General features: G+C 39.8%; 1 non-coding gene across 1 annotated transcript; it reads right to left on the bottom strand.

The window, feature by feature from the left end:
• Positions 1-11,113: 11,113 nt before the first annotated feature.
• Positions 11,114-11,217, bottom strand: LOC112746626 (small nucleolar RNA R71). The gene has a single exon (XR_003174498.1). It is a non-coding gene; the product is annotated as a small nucleolar RNA R71 (small nucleolar RNA).
• Between the last annotated feature and the right edge of the window lie 11,687 nt (positions 11,218-22,904).

Genomic DNA, 22,904 nt, shown 5'->3' with positions numbered 1-22,904 from the left:
AGAGGAAGCACTAATTCAAGTACTAAGGACACACAAGACAGCTCTTGGGTGGTCCATAAGTGACCTCAAGGGCATAAGCCCAGCTAGATGCATGCACAAAATCCTATTGGAGGATGATGCTAAGCCAGTGGTTTAACCACAGAGGCGGCTAAATCCAGCCATGAAGGAAGTGGTGCAGAAAGAGGTCACCAAATTACTGGAGGCTGGGATTATTTATCCTATTTCTGATAGCCCCTGGGTGAGCCCTGTTCAAGTTGTTCCCAAGAAGGGAGGCATGACAGTGGTTCATAATGAAAAAAGTGAACTGGTTCTTACAAGAACAGTTACAGGGTGGCGCATGTGTATTGTCTACAGAAGGCTCAACACAGCCACCAAAAAGGATCATTTTCCTTTACCATTCATAGACCAGATGCTAGAGAGACTAGCAGGTCATGAATATTACTGCTTTTTGGATGGCTATTCAAGTTACAACCAAATTGCAGTAGATCCTCAGGACCAAGAGAAAACAGCATTAACATGTCCTTCTAGAGTATTTGCTTACAAAAGAATGCCTTTTGGTCTGTGTAATGCACCTGCAACCTTTCAGAGGTGCATGCTCTCTATCTTCTCTGATATGGTAGAGAAATTTCTGGAAGTCTTCATGGATGACATTTCAGTATTTGGAGACTTATTCAGTTCCTGCAATGACCATTTAGCACTTGTTCTAAAAAGATGCCAAGAGACCAACCTAGTTTTAAACTGGGAAAAATGTCACTTTATGGTGACTGAAGGAATTGTCCTTGGGCATAAAATTTCAAACAAAGGGATAGAGGTGGATCAAGCTAAAGTGAAAGTAATTGAAAAATTACCACCACCTGCTAATGTTAAGGCAATCAGAAGCTTTCTGGGGCATGCAGAATTCTACAGGAGGTTTATAAAGGATTTTTCAAAAATTACAAAACCCCTGAGTAATCTGCTAGCTGCTGACACGCCATTTGTGTTTGACACAGAGTGTCTACAAGCGTTTGAGACTCTGAAAGCTAAGCTGGTCATAGCACCAGTTATTTCTGCACCAGACTAGACATTACCATTTGAACTAATGTGTGATGCCAGTGACCATGCCATTGGTGCAGTACTGGGGCAGAGGCATGACAAGCTTCTGCATGTCATTTATTATGCTAGCCGTGTTTTAAATGATGCCCAGAAAAATAACACAACCACAGAAAAAGAATTGCTTGCAGTGGTTTATGCCATTGACAAGTTTAGATCATACTTAGTAGGATCAAAAGTGATTGTGTACACTGACCATGCTGCTCTTAAATATCTACTCACAAAGCAGGATTCAAAACCCAGGCTCATAAGATGGGTGTTGCTTCTGCAAGAGTTTGATATAGAAATAAGAGACAGAAAAGGAACAGAGAACCAAGTGGCTGATCATCTGTCCTGAATAGAACCAGTAGAAGGGGAGTTTCCCCCCTCTATTGAGATCTCTGAGACCTTTCCGGATGAGCATTTGTTTACCATTCAGGAAACATCATGGTTTGCAGATATTGCAAACTATAAAGCTGCAAGGTTCATACCCAAGAAGTATAGCAGGCAACAAAAGAAAAAATTAATTACTGATGCAAAGAACTACTTGTGGGATGAACCCTATCTCTTTAAGAGATGTGCAGACGGAATAATCCGTAGGTGTGTGCCTAGAGAAGAAGCAAAGAGGATCTTATGGCATTGCCATGGATCACAATATGGAGGCCATTTCGGAGGTGAGCGAACAGCCACCAAGGTCCTCCAATGTGGCTTCTACTGGCTTACACTCTATAGGGATTCCCGAGAGTTTGTACGTAACTGTGACAGTTGCCAAAGAGCTGGTAATCTGCCTCATGGTTACGCCATGCCTCAACAGGGAATCTTGGAGATTGAGTTGATTGATGTATGGGGAATTGACTTCATGGGACCTTTCCCACCATCATACTCAAACACTTATATTCTGGTGGCAGTCGACTATGTATCAAAATGGGTAGAGGCCGTTGCCACACCCACCAATGATACTAAAACAGTGCTGAAGTTCCTCCAGAAATATATCTTCAGCAGGTTTGGTGTCCCTAGAGTACTAATCAGTGATGGGGGCACTCACTTCTACAATAAACAGCTTTACTCTGCCATGGTCCGGTATGGGATTCGGCACAAGGTGGCGACTCCATATCATCCATAGACAAATGGACAAGCTGAAGTTTCTAACAGAGAACTAAAAAGAATCCTGGAATGGACTGTAAGTACCCGTAGAAAGGATTGGGCAAGAAGCTTGGATGATGCTCTGTGGGCTTACAGAACAGCATTCAAGACTCCTATAGGGACCTCTCCATACCAACTTGTGTATGGTAAGGTGGTGCACGAAATTGTGATCATCAATGGCGCCATCAACATGGTACGCTCAATTGTAATCTCAACTCTTTATCACAACTTCGCACAACTAACCAGCAAGTGCACTGGGTCGTCCTAGTAATAAACCTTACGCGAGTAAGGGTCGATCCTACGGAGATTGTTGGTATGAAGCAAGCTATGGTCATCTTGTAAATCTCAATCAGGCGGATTCAAATGGTTATGGATGATGAATGATTAAAAGATAAATAAAACATAAAATAAAGAGAGAGATACTTATGTAATTCATCGGTGAGAATTTCAGATAAGCGTATGAAGATGCTTTGTCCCTTCCGTCTCTCTGCTTTCCTACTGTCTTTATCCAATCCTTCTTACTCCTTTCCATGGCAAGCTGTATGTTGGGCATCACCATTGTCAGTGGCTACAATCCCGTCCTCTCAGTGAAAATGTTCAACGCACTCTGTCACAGCACGGCTATTCATCTGTCGGTTCTCGATCATGTCGGAATAGAATCCAGTGATTCTTTTACGTCTGTCACTAACGCCCCACAATCACGAGTTTGAAGCTTGTCACAGTCATTCAATCCTTGAATCCTACTCAGAATACCACAGACAAGGTTTAGACCTTCCAGATTCACAAGAATGCCGCCATCAATTCTAGCTTATACCACGAAGATTCTGATTAAGGAATCCAAGAGATAAACACTCAATCGAAGGTAGAACGGAGGTGATTGTTAGGCACACGTTCATAGGTGAGAATGATGATGAGTGTCACGGATCATCACATTCATCAAGTTGAAGAACAAGTGATATCTTAGAACAAGAACAAGCTGAATTGAATAGAAGAACAATAGTAATTGCATTGATACTCGAGGTACAGCAGAGTTCCACACCTTAATCTATGGTGTGTAGAAACTCCACCATTGAAAATACATAAGAACATGGTCTAGGCATGGCCATGAGGCCAGCCCCAAAACGTGATCTAAGGTAGCATAGAACTACTCAAAGATTCCACTTCAAATACAATAGCAAAAGGTCCTATTTATAGAGAACTAGTAGCTTAGGGTTTACAAAAATGAGTAAATGACGTAAATATCCACTTCCGGGCCCACTTGGTGTGTGCTTGGGCTGAGCATTGAAGCATTTTCATGTAGAGACTTTTCCTGGAGTTAAACGCCAGCTTTTGTGCCAGTTTGGGCATTTAACTCCCACTTTGGTGCCAGCTCCGGCGTTTAACGCTGGGAATTCTGATGCTGACATTGAACGCCGGTTTGGGCCATAAAATCTTGGGCAAAGTATAGACTATTATAAGTTTCTGGAAAGCCCTGGATGTCTACTTTCCAACACAATTAAGAACGCGCCAATTGGGTTTTTGTAGCTCCAGAAAGTCCACTTCGAGTGCAGGGAGGTCAGAATCCAACAGCATCTGCAGTCCTTTTCAGCCTCTGAATCAGATTTTTGCTCAGGTCCCTCAATTTCAGCCAGAAAAAACCTGAAATCATAGAAAAACACACAAACTCATAGTAAAGTCCAGAAAAGTGAATTTTAAATAAAAACTAAGAAAAATATAATAAAAACTAACTAAAACATGCTAAAAATATACTAAAAACAATGCCAAAAAGCGTATAAATTATCCGCTCATCACAACACCAAACTTAAATTGTTGCTTGTCCCCAAGCAACTGAAAATAAAATAGGATAAAAAGAAGAGAATATACAATGAATTCCAAAAATATCTATGAAGATCAGTATTAATTAGATGAGCGGGGTTTTTAGCTTTTTGCTTCTGAACAGTTTTGGCATATCACTTTATCCTTTGAAGTTCAGAATGATTGGCATCTACAGGAACTCAGAATCCAGATAGTGTTACTGACTCTCCTAGTTAAGTATGTTGATTCTTGAACACAGCTACTTTATGAGTCTTGGCCGTGGCCCTAAGCACTTTGTTTTCCAGTATTACCACCGGATACATAAATGCCACGGACACATAACTGGGTGAACCTTTTTAGATTGTGACTCAGCATTGCTAGAGTCCCCAATTAGAGGTGTCCAGGGTTCTTAAGCACACTCTTCTTTTTGCTTTGGACCTCGACTTTAACCGCTCAGTCTTAAGTTTTCACATGACACCTTCACACCACAAGCACATGGTTAGGGACAGCTTGTTTTAGCCGCTTAGGCCAGGATTTTATTCCTATGGGCCCTCCTATCCACTGATACTCAAAGCCTTGGATCATTTTTATCACCCTTGCCTTTTGGTTTAAAGGGGTATTGGCTTTTTCTACTTGCTTTTTCTTTTTTTTCGTATATATCTTTTTTTCTGCAAGCTTTTCACTGCTTTTTCTTGCTTCAAGAATCAATTTTAATATTTTTTCAGATCATCAGATAACATTTCTCCTTTTCCTTTCATTCTTTCAAGAGCCAACAATTTTAACATTCATAAACAATCAAATTCAAAAATATGCACTGTTCAAGCATTCATTCAGAAAAACAATAGCATTGCCACCACATCAAGATAATTAAACTGTTTTAAAATTTGAAATTCATGCACTTCTTTTTCTTTTTCAATTAAAAACATTTTTCATTTAAGAAAGGTGATGGATTCATAGGACACTCATAGCTTTAAGGCATAGACACTAAGACACTAATGATCATGTAATAAAGACACAAACATAAATAAACATAAGCATAAAAAATTCAAAAAACAGGAAAGTAAAGAACAAGGAGATTAAAGAATGGGTCCACCTTAGTGATGGCGGCTTGTTCTTCCTCTTGAAGATCTTATGGAGTTCTTGAGCTCCTCAATGTCTCTTCCTTGCCTTTGTTGCTCCTCTCTCATGATTCTTTAATCTTCTCTAATTTCATTGAGGAGGATGGAATGTTCTTGGTGCTCTACCCTTAGTTGTCCCATGTTGGAACTCAATTCTCCTAGGGAGGTGTTGATTTGCTCCCAATAGTTTTTTGGGGGAAAGTGCATCCCTTGAGGCATCTCAGGAATTTCATGATGAGGAATTTCCTCATGCTCATGTCCATGAGTGGGATCTCTTGTTTGCTCCATCCTTTTCTTAGTGATGGGCTTGTCCTCATCAATGAGGATGTCTCCCTCTATGTTAATTCCAACTGAATTACAGAGGTGACAAATGAGATGAGGGAAGGCTAACCTTGCCGAGGTAGAGGACTTGTCCGCCACCTTATAGAGTTCTTGGGATATAACCTCATGAACTTCTACTTCCTCTCCAATAATGATGTTATGAATCATGATGGCCCGGTCTATAGTAGCTTCGGACCGGTTGCTAGTGGGAATGATTGAACGTTGGATAAACTCCAACCATCCCCTAGCCACGGACTTGAGGTCATGCCTTTTTTAATGAACCGACTTTTCTCTTGAATCTCTCTTCCATTGAGTGCCCTCTTCATAAATGTCTACGAGGACTTGGTCCAACCTTTGATCAAAGTTGACCCTTCTAGTGTAGGGGGGTTCATCTCCTTGCATCATGGGCAAGTTGAATGCCAACCTTACATTTTCCGGACTAAGGTCTAAGCGTTTCCCCCGAACCATTGTAAGCCAATTCTTTGGGTCCGGGTTCACACTTTGATCATGGTTCTTGGTGATCTATGCATTGGCATAGAATTCTTGAACCATTAAGATCCCGACTTGTTGAATGGGGTTGGTAAGAACTTCCCAACCTCTTCTTCGGATCTCATGTCGGATTTCTGGATATTCACTCTTTTTGAGTTTGAAAGGGACCTCGGGGATCACCTTCTTCATGGCCACAACTTCATAGAAGTGGTCTTGATGCACTCTTGAGATGAATCTCTCCATCTCCCATAACTCGGAGGGGGAAGCTTTTGCCTTTCCTTTCCTCTTTCTAGAGGTTTCTCCGGCCTTAGGTGCCATAAATGGTTATGGAAAAACAAAAAGCAATGTTTTTACCACACCAAACTTAGAAGGTTTGCTCGTCCTCGAGCAAAAAAAGAAAGAGAAGAGTAGAAGAAGAAGAAAAATGGAGGAGATGGAGGAGGCTTTGTGGTTCAGCCAAGAGGGAGAAGTGGTGTTGAGGTTGTGTGAAAATGAAGGAGTGAAGATGGGTTCATATAGGATTGAGAGGGGTGTAGGGTTCGGCTAGGATGGGTGGGTTTGGGAGGGAAAGTGGTTTGAATTTGGATGGTGAGGTAGGTGGGGTTTTATGAAGGATGGATGTGAGTGGTGAAGAGAATGGTGGGATTTGATAGGTGAGGGGTTTTTGGGGAAGAGGTATTGAGGTGATTGGTGAATGGGTGAAGAAGAGAGTGAGTGGTGGGGTAGGTGGGGATCCTGTGGGGTCCACAGATCCTGAGGTGTCAAGGATAGCTCATCTCTGCACCGAGTGGCGTGCAAAAACGCCCTTTCTTCCAACTCTGGCATTAAACGTCGGGCTGCTACCCTTTTCTGGCGTTTAACGCCAGTCTGGTACCCCTTTCTGGCGTTAAACGCCTAGAAAGGTGCCAGACTGGGCGATAAACGCCCATTTGCTGGCCTTACTAGCGTTTAAACGCCAGCAAGCTTTTTCTCCAGGGTGTGCTATTTTTTTCTCTGTTTTTCATTCTATTTTTGCTTTTTCAATTGTTTTTGTGACTTCACATGATCATTGATGAGCGGATAATTTATACGCTTTTTGGCACTGTTTTTAGTATGTTTTTAGTAGAATCTGGTTACTTTTAGGGATGTTTTCATTAGTTTTTATGTTAAATTCATATTTCTGGACTTTACTATGAGTTTGTGTATTTTTCTGTGATTTCAGGTATTTTCTGGCTGAAATTGAGGGACTTGAGCAAAAATCAGATTCAGAGGTTGAAGAAGAACTGCTGATGCTGTTGGATTCTGACCTCCCTGCACTCAAAGTGGATTTTCTGGAGCTACAGAACTCAAAATGGCACGCTTCCAATTTCGTTGGAAAGTAGACATCCAGGGCTTTCCAGCAATATATAATAGTCCATACTTTGGTGGAGTTTAGACGACGTAAAAGGGCGTTGAACGCCAGTTCTATGCTGTTGTCTGGAGTTAAACGCCAGAAACACGTCACAAGCCAGAGTTGAACGCCAGAAATACGTTACAAACTGGCGTTCAACTCCAAGATTGACCTCTACACGTGTAACATTCAAGCTCAGCCCAAGCACACACCAAGTGGGCCCCGGAAGTGGATTTATGCATTAATTACTTACTTTTGTAAACCCTAGTAACTAGTTTATTATAAATAGGACTTTTTACTATTGTATTAGACATCTTTGATCAGTTTTATGCTATCTTAGACTTTCATGGGGGCTGGCCATTCGGCCATGCCTGAACCATTATCACTTATGTATTTTCATACGGTAGAGTTTCTGCACTCCGTAGATTAAGGTGTGGAGCTCTGCTGTTCCTCAAAGATTAATGCAAAGTACTACTGTTTTTCTATTCAATTCAACTTATTCCTCTTCTAAGATATTCATTCGCACTTCAACCTGAATGTGAGGAACGTGACAATCATCATCATTCCCCCACGAACGCGTGCCTGACAACCACTTCCGTTCCACCTTAGATTGAATGAGTATCTCTTGGATCTCTTAATCAGAATCTTCGTGGTATAAGCTAGATTGATAGCGGCATTCATGAGAGTCCGGAAAGTCTAAACCTTGTCTGTGGTATTCCGAGTAGGACTCTGGGATTGAATGACTGTGACGAACTTCAAACTCACGAGTGCTGGGCGTAGTGATAAACGCAAAAGGAGGGTGAATCCTATTCCAGTATGATTGAGAACCTCAGATGATTAGCCGTGCTGTGACAGAGCATTTGGACCATTTTTACAAGAGGATGGGATGCAGCCATTGACAAGGGTGATGCCTCCAGACGATTAGCCATGCAGTGACAGCACATCGGACCATTTTCCAGAGAGGATAAAAAGTAGCCATTGACAACGGTGATGTCCTTACATAAAGTCAGCCATCGAAAGGAGTAAGATTGATTGGATGAAGACAGCAGGAAAGCAGAGGTTCAGAGGAACGAATGCATCTCTATACGCTTATCTGAAATTCTAACCAATGAATTACATAAGTATTTCTATCCTTATTTTCTATTTATTATTAATATTCGAAAACTACATAACTATTTGATATCCGCCTGACTGAGATTTACAAGGTGACCATAGCTTGCTTCAAGCCGACAATCTCCGTGGGATCGACCCTTACTCACGTAAGGTTTATTACTTGGACGACCCAGTGCACTTGCTGGTTAGTTGTATCGAAGTTGTGAATGAAAAACGATTTATTAAGACGTGCGTACAGAGTTTTTGGCGCCGTTGACTGAGATCACAATTTCGTGCACCAAGTTTTTGGCGCCATTGCCGGGGATTGTTCGAGTTTGAACAACTGACGGTTCATCTTGTTGCTCAGATTAGGTAATTTTCTTTTTGTTTTATTTTTAAAAAATTTTCAAAAACCTTTCAAAATTTTCTCATCTGTTTTCGAAAAAAAAAATAAATCTTTTCAAAAATATATTTTTCTTCAGAATTTTTAAGAATGAATTCTAGAGTTTCATGAAGCATGTTGAAGCCTGGCTGGCTGTAAAGCCATGTCTAATTCTTTTGGATAGGAGCTTCCAACCATCAGCATAGAGGCAAGTTAATGGGAATGTCAGCCGTGGCATGTCTGAGTTACATACTAAAGCTTGGCTGGCTATTAAGCCATGCCTAACCCTCGGATTGGAGCTTTAGACTAAGAATACAAGATTCCTGGAATTCATATTAAAAATTTTTTAAAATCCTTATTTTCTTTTTCCTATATGTTTTTTCGAAAAAAAATATACAAAAATCCAAAAAAAATAAAAAAAATCATAAAAATAAAAAATATTTCATGTTTCTTGTTTGAGTCTTGAGTCAAGTTGAAAGTTTGGTGTCAATTGCATATTCATCTTGCATTTTTCGAAAAATTTATGCATTCATAGTGTTCTTCATGATCTTTAAGTTGTTCTTGGTAAGTCTTCTTGTTTGATCTTGATGTTTTCATGTTTTGTGTCTTTTCTTGTTTTTCATATGCATTCTTGCATTCATAGTGTCTATACATGAAAATTTTTTAAGTTTGGTGTCTTGCATGTTTTCTTTGCATTAAAAATTTTTCAAAAATAAGTTCTTGATGTTCATCTTGACATTCAAAGTGTTCTTGGTGTTCATCTTGACATTCATAGCATTCTTGCATGCATTCATTGTTTTGATCCAAAATTTTCATGCATTGAGTATTTTTCATGTTTTTCCCTCTCATCATTAAAAATTCAAAAATCAAAAAAAAAGAAAAAAAATAAAAATATCTTCCCCTTTTTCTCTCATAAATTTCGAAAATTTGGATTGACTTTTTCAAAAATTTTTAAAATCTAGTTGTTTTTATGAGTCAAATCAAATTTTCAAATTTTATCTTTTTCAAAATCTTTTTCAAAAATCAAATCTTTTTCATTTTTCTTATTTATTTTCGAAAATTTTAAAAATATTTTTCAAAAATCTTTTTCTTATCTTTATCTCCTAATTTTCGAAAATAACATCATCAATTAATGTTTTGATTCAAAAATTTCAAGTTTGTTACTTGCTTGTTAAGAAACATTCAAACTTTGAGTTCTAGAATCATATCTTGTGATTTCTTGTGAATCAAGTCATTAATTGTGATTTTAAAAATCAAATCTTTTTCAAAACTAATTTCAATCATATCTTTTCAAAAATATCTCTTTATCTTATCTTTTACAAAATTTGATTTTAAAATATCCTTTCTAACTTCTTATCTTCTTATCTTTTCAAAATTAATTTTCAAAATTGTTTCAACTAACTAACTAACTTTTTGTTTGTTTCTTATCTTTTTCAAAACTACCTAACTAACTCTCTCTCTCTAATTTTCGAAAATATCTTCCCTCTTTTTCTAAATTTATTTTTAATTAACTAATTATTTTAATTTTTGATTTTAATTCTCGAAAATTACTAACCTTTTTCAAAAACTATTTTCGAAAATCACTAACTCTTTTTCAAAAATTATTTTCGAAAATTCTCTCTTTCTCTTATCTCTTTCTATTTATTTATTCATCTACTAACACTTCATCTCACCCAAATTCGAAACCCCTCTTTCATCTGTGTTCGAATTTTTTCTTCTTCTTTTCTTCTACTCACACAGGGACCTCTATACTGTAGTAAAAAGGACCTCTATTATTATTATTTTTCTGTCTCTCTTTTTCATATGAGCAGGAGCAAGGACAAGAATATTATTGTTGAAGCAGATCCAGAACCTGAAAGGACTCTGAATAGGAAACTAAGAGAAGCTAAATTACAACAATCCAGCAAGCACCTTTCAGAAATTTTCGAACAAGAAGAGGAGATGGCAGCCGAAAATAATAATAATGCAAGGAGGATGCTTGGTGACTTTACTGCACCTAATTCCAATTTACATGGAAGAAGCATCTCCATTCCTGCCATTGGAGCTAACAATTTTGAGCTTAAACCTCAATTAGTTTCTCTGATGCAGCAGAACTGTATGTTTCATGGACTTCCATCTGAAGATCCTTTTTAGTTTTTAACTGAATTCTTGCAGATATGTGATACTGTTAAGACTAATGGAGTAGATCCTGAAGTCTACAGGCTCATGCTTTTCCCTTTTGTTGTAAGAGACAGAGCTAGAGTATGGTTGGACTCTCAACCTAAGGATAGCCTGAACTCTTGGGATAAGCTGGTCAAGGCTTTCTTAGCCAAGTTCTTTCCTCCTCAAAAGTTGAGTAAGCTTAGAGTGGATGTTCAGACCTTCAGACAGAAAGAAGGTGAATCCCTCTATGAAGCTTGGGAGAGATACAAAGGACTGACCAAAAAGTGTCCTTCTAACATTCTTTCAGAATGGACCATCCTGGATATATTCTATGATGGTCTGTCTGAATTAGCTAAGATGTCATTGGATACTTCTGCAGGTAGATCCATTCACCTAAAGAAAACGCCTACAGAAGCTCAAGAACTCATTGACATGGTTGCTAATAACCAGTTCATGTACACTTTTGAGAGGAATCCTGTGAGTAATGGGACGCCTATGAAGAAGGAAGTTCTTGACACTGATACTCTGAATGCCATACTGGCTCAGAATAAAATATTGACTCAGCAAGTCAATATGATTTCTCAGAGTCTAAATGGAATGCAAGCTGCATCCAACAGTACTCAAGAGGCATCTTCTGAAGAAGAAGCTTATGATCCTGAGAATCCTGCAATAGCAGAGGTAAATTATATGGGTGAACCTTACAGAAACACCTATAACCCCTCATGGAGAAATCACCCGAATCTCTCATGGAAGGATCAACAAAAGCCTTAATAAGGCTTTAATAATGGTGGAAGAAATAGGTTTAACAATAGCAAACCTTTTCCATCATCCACTCAGCAACAGACAGAGAACTCTAAACAAAATACCTCTAATTTAGCAAACTTAGTCTCTGATCTATCTAAGGCCATTGTACATTTCATGAACGAAACAAGGTCCTCCATTAGAAATTTGGAGGCACAAGTGGGCCAGCTGAGTAAAAGGATCACTGAAATCCCTCCTAGTACTCTGCCAAGCAATACAGAAGAAAATCCAAAAGGAGAGTGCAAGGCCATTGACATAGTCAACACGGCCGAACCTGGAGAGGAAGGGGAGGACGTAAATCTCACTGAGGAAGACCTCCTGGGACGTCCAGTTATCAATAAGGAGTTTCCCTTTGAGGAACCAAAGGAATCTGAGACTCATCTAGAGACCATAGAGATTCCATTGAACCTCCTTATGCCCTTTATAAGCTCTAACGAGCATTCATATTCTGAAGAGAATGAGGATGTTACTGAAGAGCAAGTTACCAAGTACCTTGGTGCAATCATGAAGCTGAATGCCAAATTATTTGGTATTGAGACTTGGGAGGATGAACCTCCCTTGTTCACCAATGAACTAAGTGATCTGGATCAACTGAAATTGCCTCAGAAGAAACAGGATCCTGGAAAGTTCGTAATACCTTGTACCATAGGCAACATGATCTTTGAAAAGGCTCTGTGTGACCTTGGTTCAGGGATAAACCTCATGCCCCTCTCTGTAATAGAGAAACTAGGAATCTTTGGGGTGCAAGCTACTAAAATCTCATTAGAGATGGCAGACAATTCAAGAAAACAGGCTTATGGACAAGTAGAGGACGTGTTAGTAAAGGTTGAAGGCCTTTACATCCCTACTGATTTCATAATCCTTGATACTGGGAAGGATGAGGATGAATCCATCATCCTTGGAAAACCTTTCCTAGCCACAGCAAGAGCTGTGATTGATGTTGACAGAGGTGAATTAGTCCTTCAATTGAATGAGGACTCCCTTGTGTTTACAACTCAAGTTTACCCTTCTGTAAACATGGAAAAGAGGCACAGTAAGCTTCTCTCAAAACAGAGTCAACCAGAGCCCCCACTGTCAAACTCTAACTTTGGTGTTGGGAGGCCACAACCAAACTCTAAGTTTGGTGTTGGGAAGTCTCAACAGAGCTCTGAACATCTGTGAGGCTCCATGAGAGCCCACTGTCAAGCTATTGACATTAAAGAAGCGCTTGTTGGGAGGCAACCCAATTTTTATTTATCTAATTTTATTTTTCTTGTTCTTTCATGTTTTATTAGGTTCATGATCATGTGGAGTCACAAAATAAATATAAAAATTGAAAACAGAATCAAAAATAGCAGAAGAAAAATCACACCCTGGAGGAAGACCTTACTGGCGTTTAAACGCCAGTAAGAAGCATCTGGCTGGCGTTCAACGCCAGAACAGAGCATGGTTCTGGCGCTGAACGCCCAAAATGGGCAGCATCTGGGCGTTTGAACGCCAGAATTGTACCCTGGAGAAGAGCTGGCATTGAATGCCCAGAACAAGCATGGTTCTGGCGTTCAACGTCAGAAATGGGCAACAAATGGGCGTTCAACGCCCAGAACAAGCACCAATCTGGCACTGAACGCCCAGAGTTGTGTGCAAGGGCATTTTGCATGCCTAATTTGGTGCAAGGTTGTAAATCCTTGAACACCTCAGGATTTGTGGACCCCACAGGATCACCTCAGGATCTGTGGACCCCACAGGATCCCCACCTACCTCAACTCACTTCTTCTCACCCCTCTTTCACACAATCCCATAAACACTCTTCCCCAAAACTCTTCACCAATCACCTCAATCTCTCTTCCCTATAACCACTTCACCACTCACATCCATCCACTCTTCCCCATAAACCTACCTCATAAACCCCACCTACCTTCAAAATTCAAAATCAATTTCCCACCCAAAACCAACCCTTATGGCCGAACCTTACCCCCCTCCCTTCCCTATATAAAGCCCTCCATTCTTCTTCATTTTCACACAACACAACCCTCTCTTCCCCTTCTTGGCCGAATACACCCCTCCCCCCTCTCCTCCATATTTTCTTCTTCTTCTTCATCTATTCTTTCTTCTCTTGCTCGAGAGCGAGCAATATTCTAAGTTTGGTGTGGTAAAAGCATAAGCTTTTTGTTTTTCCATTACCATTGATGGCACCCAAGATCGGAGAATCCTCTAAAAAAGGGAAAGGGAAGACAAAAGCTTCCACCTCCGAGTCATGGGAGATGGAAAGATTCATCTCCAAAGCTCATCAATACCACTTCTATGATGTTGTGGTCAAGAAGAAGGTGATCCCCGAGGTCCCTTTCAAGCCCAAGAAGAATGAGTATCCGGAGATCCGATATGAAATCCAAAGAAGAGGTTGGGAAGTTCTAACAAACCCCATCCAACAAGTCGGCATCCTAATGGTTCAAGAGTTCTATGCCAATGCATGGATCACTAGGAACCATGATCAAAGTAAGAACCCAAACCCAAAGAATTATATTACAATGGTTCGGGGGAAATACTTAGATTTTAGTCCGAAAAATGTGAGGTTGGCGTTTAACTTGCCTATGATGCAAGGAGATGCACGCCCCTACACTAGAAGGGTCAACTTTAATCAAAGGTTGGACCAAGTCCTCATGGACATATGTGTGGAAGGAGCTCAATGGAAGATTGACTCCAAAGGCAAGCCGGTTCAATTAAGAAGACTGGACCTCAAGCCTGTGGCTAGAGGATGGTTGGAGTTCATCCAACGCTCCATCATTCCCACTAGAAACCGATCTGAAGTTACTGTGGATCGGGCCATCATGATTCATAGCATAATGATTGGAGAGGAAGTAGAAGTTCATGAAGTCATCTTCCTTGAATTCTACAAAATAGCCGAAAAGCCCTCTCCTGGGGCAAGGCTAGCTTTTCCTCATCTTATTTGCCATCTATGTTACTCAGCTGGAGCTTTTATAGAAGGAGACATTCCCATTGAGGAAGAGAAGCCCATCACTAAAAAAAGGATGGAGCAAGCAAGAGAGCCCATTCATGGATCTCAAGAGATGCATGAAGCACATCACCATGAGATCCCGGAGATGTCTCAAATGCATTTTCCTCCACAAAACTATTGGGAGCAAATCAACACCTCCCTAGGTGAATTAAGTTCCAACATGGGACAATTAAGGGTGGAACATCAAGAGCACGCCATCATCCTTCATGAAATAAGAGAAGATCAAAAAGCAATGAGGGAGGAGCAACAAAGACAAGGAAGAGACATAGAAGAGCTCAAGGACATTATTGGTTCCTCAAGAAGGAAACGCCACCATCACTAAGGTGGACTCATTCCTTGTTCTTATTTTCTGTTTTTTGTTTTCTTAATGTTAAGTGCTTATCCATGTTTGTGTCTTATTACATGATCATTAGTAGTTAGTAACTATGTCTTAAAGTTATGAATGTCTTATGAACCCATCACCTCTCTTAAATGAAAACTGTTTTAATTCAAAAGAACAAGAAGTACATGAGTTTCGAATTTATCCTTGAACTTAGTTTAATTATATTGATGTGGTGACAATACTTTTTGTTTTCTCAATGAATGCTTGAACACTGCATATGTCTTTTGAAGTTGTTGTTTAAGAATGTCAAATATGTTGGCTCTTGAAAGAATGATGATAAGGAGACATGTTATTTGATAATCTAAAAAATCATAAAAATGATTCTTGAAGCAAGAAAAAGCAACAAAGAACAAAGCTTGCAGAAAAAAAAAAAAAGAAAAAAAAATATAGGTGAAAAAAAATAAAAAGAAAAAGCAAGCAGAAAAAGCCAAAAGCTCTTAAAACCAAGAGGCAAGAGCAAAAAGCCAATAACCCTTAAAACCAAAAGGCAAGGGTAAATAAAAAGGATCCCAAGGCTTTGAGCATCAGTGGATAGGAGGGCCTAAAGGAATAAAATCCTGGCCTAAGCGGCTAAACCAAGCTGTCCCTAACCATGTGCTTGTGGCGTGAACGTGTCAAGTGAAAACTTGAGACTGAGCAGTTAAAGTCAAGGTCCAAAGCAAAAGAAGAGTGTGCTTAAGAACCCTGGACACCTCTAATTGGGGACTTTAGCAAAGCTGAGTCACAATCTGAAAAGGTTCACCCAATTATGTGTCTGTGGCATTTATGTATCCGGTGGTAATACTGGAAAACAAAGTGCTTAGGGCCACGGCCAAGACTCATAAAATAGCTGTGTTCAAGAATCATCATACTGAACTAGGAGAATCAATAACACTATCTGAACTTTACTATGAGTTTGTGTGTTTTTCTGTGATTTCAGGTATTTTCTGGCTGAAATTGAGGGACTTGAGCAAAAATCAGATTCAGAGGTTGAAGAAGGACTGCTGATGTTGTTGGATTCTGACCTTCCTGCACTCAAAGTAGATTTTCTGGAGCTACAGAACTCAAAATGGCACGCTTCCAATTGGGTTGGAAAGTAGACATCCAGGGCTTTCCAGAAATATATAATAGTCCATACTTTGGCCGAGTTTATACGACGTAAAAGGGCGTTGAATGCCAATTCTATGCTGCTGTCTGGAGTTAAACGCCAGAAACACGTCACAAGCCAGAGTTGAACGCAAGAAATACGTTACAAACTGGTGTTCAACTCCAAGATTGACCTCTACACATGTAACATTCAAGATCAGCCCAAGCACACACCAAGTGGGCCCCGGAAGTGGATTTATGCATCAATTACTTACTTCTGTAAACCCTAGTAACTAGTTTATTATAAATAGGACTTTTTACTATTGTATTAGACATCTTTGATCAATTTTATGCTATCTTAGACTTTCATGGAGGCTGGCCATTCGGCCATGCCTGAACCATTATCACTTATGTATTTTCATACGGTAGAGTTTCTGCACTCCATAGATTAAGGTGTGGAGCTCTGCTGTTCCTCAAAGATTAATGCAAAGTACTACTGTTTTTCTATTCAATTCAACTTATTCCTCTTCTAAGATATTCATTCGCACTTCAACCTGAATGTGATGAACGTGACAATCATCATCATTCCCCCACGAACGCGTGCCTGACAACCACTTCCGTTCCACCTTAGATTGAATGAGTATCTCTTGGAACTCTTAATCAGAATCTTCGTGGTATAAGCTAGATTGATAGCGGCATTCATGAGAGTCCGGAAAGTCTAAACCTTGTCTGTGGTATTCCGAGTAGGACTCTAGGATTGAATGACTGTGACGAACTTCAAACTCGCGAGTGCTGGGCGTAGTGACAAACGCAAAAGGAGGGTGAATCCTATTCCAGTATGATCGAGAACCTCAGATGATTAGCCGTGCTGTGACAGAGCATTTGGACCATTTTTACAAGAGGATGGGATGCAGCCATTGACAAGGGTGATGCCTCCAGACGATTAGCCATGCAGTGACAGCGCATCGGACCATTTTCCAGAGAGGATAAAAAGTAGCCATTGACAACGGTGATGTCCTTACATAAAGTCAGCCATCGAAAGGAGTAAGATTGATTGGATGAAGACAGCAGGAAAGCAGAGGTTCAGAGGAACGAATGCATCTCTATATGCTTATCTGAAATTCTAACCAATGAATTACATAAGTATTTCTATCCTTATTTTCTATTTATTATTAATATTCGAAAACTACATAACTATTTGATATCCGCCTGACTGAGATTTACAAGGTGACCATAGCTTGCTTCAAGCCGACAATCTCCGTGGGATCGACCCTTACTCACGTAAGGTTTATTACTTGGACGACCCAGTGCACTTGCTGGTTAGTTGTATCGAAGTTGTGAATGAAAAACGATTTATTAAGACGTGCGTACAGAGTTTTTGGCGCCGTTGACTGAGATCACAATTTCGTGCACCAATCATCAACCTACAGAAAACATAAAATAACAATGGAAAATAGATAGATATAACATTGGGTTGCCTCCCAACAAGCGCTTTTTTAATGTCAGTAGCTGGACAATGGGCTCTCATGGAGCCTCACAGATGTTCAGAGCAATGTTGGAACCTCCCAACACCAAACTTAGAGTTTGAATGTGGGGGTTCAACACCAAACTTAGAGTTTGGTTGTGGCCTCCCAACACCAAACTTAGAGTTTGACTGTGGGGCTCTGTTTGACTCTGTTTTGAGAGAAGCTCTTCATGCTTCCTCTCCATGGTTACAGAGGGATATCCTTGAGCCTTAAACACAAGGGATTCTTCATTCACTTGAATGATCAATTCTCCTCTGTCAACATCAATCACAGCCTTTGCTGTGGCTAGGAAGGGTCTGCCAAGGATGATGGATTCATCCATGCACTTCCCAGTCTCTAGGACTATGAAATCAGCAGGGATGTAATGGTCTTCAACCTTTACCAAGACATTCTCTACAAGTCCATAAGGCTGTTTCTTTGAATTGTCTGCCATCTCTAATGAGATTCTTGCAGCTTGTACTTCAATGATCCCTAGATTTTCCATTACAGAGAGAGGCATAAGGTTTATGCTTGACCCTAGGTCATACAGAGCCTTCTCAAAGGTCATGGTGCCTATGGTACAAGGGATTGAGAACTTTCGAGGGTCCTGTCTCTTTTGAGGTAATCTCTGCCTAGTCAAGTCATCCAGTTCTTTGGTGAGCAAAGGGGGTTCATCCTCCCAAGTCTCATTACCAAATAACTTGTCATTTAGCTTCATGATTGCTCCAAAGTACTTAACAACTTGCTCTTCAGTGACATCTTCATCCTCTTCAGAGGAGGAATACTCATCAAAGCTCATGAATGGTAGAAGTAAATCCAATGGAATCTCTATGGTCTCATTATGAGCCTCAGATTCCCATGGTTCCTCATTAGGGAACTCATTGGAGGCTAATGGACGTCCATTGAGGTCTTCCTCAGTGGCGATCACTGCCTCTTCCTCCTCTCCAAATTCGGCCATGTTGATTGTGTTTATGGCCTTGCACTCTCCTTTTAGGTTCTCTTCTGTATTGCTTGGAAGAGTACTAGGAGGGAGTTCAATAACTTTCTTGCTCAGCTGACCCACTTGTGCCTCCAAATTTCTAATGGAGGACCTTGTTTCAGTCATGAAATTCTGAGTGGTTTTAATTAGATCAGAGACCATGGTTGCTAAGTCAGAGTGGTTCTGCTTAGAGTTCTCTGTCTGCTGCTGAGAAGATGATGGAAAAGGCTTGCCATTGCTAAACCTGTTTCTTCCACCATTGTTGTTGTTGAAGCCTTGTTGAGGCCTCTGTTGGTCCTTCCATGAGAGATTTGGATGGTTTCTCCATGAAGGTTTGTAGGTGTTTCCATAGGGTTCACCCATGTAATTCACCTCTTCCATTGATGGGTTCTCAGGATCATAGGCTTCTTCTTCAGATGAAGCGTCCTTAGTACTGCCTGGTGCAGCTTGCATTCCAAATAGACTTTGAGAAATCATATTGACTTGCTGAGTCAATATTTTGTTCTGAGCCAATATGGCATTCAGAGTATCAATCTCATTTCTTCTGACTTGTCCCATTATTCACAGGATTCCTCTCAGAAGTGTACATGAATTGGTTATTTGCAACCATTTCAATGAGTTCCTGAGCTTCTGCATGCGTCTTCTTCAGATGAAGAGATCCTCCAGCAGAGCTGTCCAATGACATCTTGGACAGTTCAGACAGACCATCATAGAAAATACCTATGATGCTCCATTCAGGAAGCATGTCAGAAGGAGCCTTCTGATCAATTGCTTGTATCCTTCCCAAGCTTCATAGAGGGATTCACCTTCCTTCTGTCTGAAGGTTTGGACTTCCACTCTAAGCTTACTCAATTTTTGAGGTGGAAAGAACTTTGCCAAGAAGGCATTGACTAGCTTTTCCCAAGAGTTCAAGCTTTCTTTAGGTTGTGAATCCAACCATATCCTAGCTTTGTCTCTCACAGCAAAAGGGAATAGCATAAGTCTGTAGACCTCAGGGTCAACCCCATTGGTCTTGACAGTGTCACAGATTTGCAAGAATTCAGCCAAAAACTGATGAGGATCTTCCAGTGGAAGTCCATGAAACTTGCAATTCTGTTGCATTAGAGAAACTAATTGAGGCTTAAGCACAAAATTGTTTGCTCCAATGGCAGGGATAGAGATGCTTCTCCCATAGAAGTCGGGAGTAGGTGCAGTAAAGTCACCCAGCACCTTCCTTGCATTGTTGGCATTGTTGTTGTTTTTGGCTGCCATGTCTTCTTCTAGTTTGAAGATTTCTGTTAGGTCCTCTACAGAGAGTTGTGCCTTAGCTTCTCTTAGCTTTCGCTTTAAGGTCCTTTCAGGTTCAGGATCAGCCTCATCAAGAATGCCTTTGTCTTTGCTCCTGCTCATATGAAAGAGAAGAGAGCAAGAAAATATGGAATCCTCTATGTCACAGTATAGAGATTCCTTGAGGTGTCAGAGGAAAAGAAGAATAGAAGGAAGAGGTAGAAAGAGAAGAATTCGAACTTATCAAGAGGGATAGAGTTCGAATTATTGATAGTGGAGGAGTGTTAGTCCTTAAATAGAAGGATGTGAGAAGAGGGGAAGAATTTTCGAAATTAAAGTAAAAGATTTTGAAATAATTTTGAAAAATTGAAGAATGATTTTCGAAAATCAGAGTTGGGAAGGAAATAAAGTGATTTTTGAAAAAGATTTTGAAATTAGAAAGCAAAAAGATATGATTGACAACATTAAACCTTTCTCTACAGAAAAGGCAACATACTTGAAATTCTTGAATCAAATCATTAATTGTTATCAAGTATTTTTGAAAATGGAAAGAAATTGATTTTGAAAATATATGATTGAAAATATATGATTTGAAAAAGATTTGGTTTTGAAAAATTTTGAAAACTTAAAAAAAAATGTGCATTAAAAACAAAATCTTCCTTCTTATGTCATCCTGGCGTTAAATGCCCAGAATGGTATCCATTCTGGCGTTTAACGCCCAAAATGCTACCCTTTTGGGCGTTAAACGCCCAGCCAGGTACCCTGGCTGGCATTTAAACGCCAGTTTTCCTTTTTCACTGGGCGTTTTGATCGCCCAGCTTTTTCTGTGTAATTTCTCTGCAACATGTTTTGAATCTTCAATTCTCTGTATTATTGACTTGAAAAGACTCATTTTTAAAAAAAAAATTGGATTTTTAATTGAAATGCAACTAAACATGGAAAACTAAAATCAAACAAACAATGCATGCAAGACACCAAACTTAGAAGTTTGTATACTATTGACACTAACAAATTGAGAATGCATATGAAAAACAACAAAACACACAAAACAAGAGAATTTAAAGATCAGAGCAAGGAAATCATCAAGAACAACTTGAAGATGAATGAAGAACATAATGCATGAATTTTTTGAAAATTAGATGAATGCAGTTGACACCAAACTTAAAATTAGACACTAGACTCAAACAAGAAACATAAAATTATTTTTGGTTTTATGATTTTATACTTTTTTTGTGCTTTTTTTTTTTTGAAAATTGAGTGGAAAATAAAGGTTCAAAATTCTTAATGAGAATTCCAGGAATCATTGCAATGCTAGTCTAAAACTCCGGTCCAGGAATTAGACATGGCTTACTAGCCAGCCAAGCTTTCAAAGAAAGCTTCAGTCCAAAACACTAGACATGGCCAATGGCCAGCCAAGCTTTAGCAGATCATTGCTCACAATAGCAAAATTGATAGAAATCAACAAGCTCTTGTGATGATAAGTTGAAACCTCGGTCCAATAAGATTAAACATGACTTCATAGCCAGCCAGACTTCAACAGATCATCATGAAACTCTAGAATTCATTCTTAAAAACTCTGAAGAACAAAATAGAAAATCTTTTTGTATTTTTGAAAAAATTTTTCAAAAAATAAAGAGGAAAAGTACCAAATCTAAGCAACAAGATGAACCGTCAGTTGTCCAAACTCGAACAATCCCCAGCAACGGTGCCAAAAACTTGGTGCACGAAATTGTGATCATCAATGGCGCCATCAACATGGTACGCTCAATTGTAATCTCAACTCTTTATCATAACTTCGCACAACTAACCAGCAAGTGCACTGGGTCGTCCAAGTAATAAACCTTACGCGAGTAAGGGTCGATCCCACGGAGATTGTTGGTATGAAGCAAGCTATGGTCATCTTGTAAATCTCAGTCAGGTGGATTCAAATCGTTATGGATGTTGAAGGATTAAAAGATAAATAAAACATAAAATAAAGATAGAGATACTTATGTAATTCATTGGTGAGAATTTCAGATAAGCGTATGAAGATGTTTTGTCCCTTCCGTCTCTTTGCTTTCCTACTGTCTTTATCCAATCCTTCTTACTCCTTTCCATGGCAAGATGTATGTTGGGTATCACCGTTGTCAGTGGCTACAATCCCGTCCTCTCAGTGAAAATGTTCAACGCACTCTGTCACAGCACATCTATTCATCTGTCGGTTCTCGATCATGTCGGAATAGAATCCAGTGATTCTTTTGCGTCTGTCACTAACGCCCCACAATCACGAGTTTGAAGCTCGTCACAGTCATTCAATCCTTGAATCCTACTCAGAATACCACAGACAAGGTTTAGACCTTCCGGATTCTCAAGAATGCCGCCATCAATTCTAGCTTATACCACGAAGATTCTGATTAAGGAATCCAAGAGATAAACACTCAAGCGAAGGCAGAACAGTGGTGGTTGTCAGGCACACGTTCATAGGTGAGAATGATGATGAGTGTCACGGATCATCACATTCATCAAGTTGAAGAACAAGTGATATCTTAGAACAAGAACAAGCTGAATTAAATAGAAGAACAATAGTAATTGCATTGATACTCGAGGTACAACAGAGCTCCACACCTTAATCTATGGTGTGTAGAAACTCCACCGTTGAAAATACATAAGAACATGGTCTAGGCATGGCCATGAGGCCAGCCCCAAAACATGATCTAAGGTAGCATAGAACTACTCAAAGATTCCACTTCAAATACAATAGCAAAAGGTCCTATTTATAGAGAACTAGTAGCTTAGGGTTTACAAAAATGAGTAAATGACGTAAATATCCACTTCCGGGCCCACTTGGTGTGTGCTTGGGCTGAGCATTGAAGCATTTTCGTGTAGAGACTTTTCCTGGAGTTAAACGCCAGCTGTTGTGCCAGTTTGGGCGTTTAACTCCCACTTTGGTGCCAGTTCCGGCGTTTAACACTGGGAATTTTGATGCTGACTTTGAACGCCGGTTTGGGCCATCAAAT

Source organism: Arachis hypogaea, chromosome 14 (assembly GCF_003086295.3).
Source record: "Arachis hypogaea cultivar Tifrunner chromosome 14, arahy.Tifrunner.gnm2.J5K5, whole genome shotgun sequence".
NCBI classification, from domain to species: Eukaryota; Viridiplantae; Streptophyta; class Magnoliopsida; order Fabales; family Fabaceae; genus Arachis; species Arachis hypogaea.
Note: the sequence above shows the minus strand (reverse complement) of the source record. Positions and strands in the feature narration are given on the sequence as shown.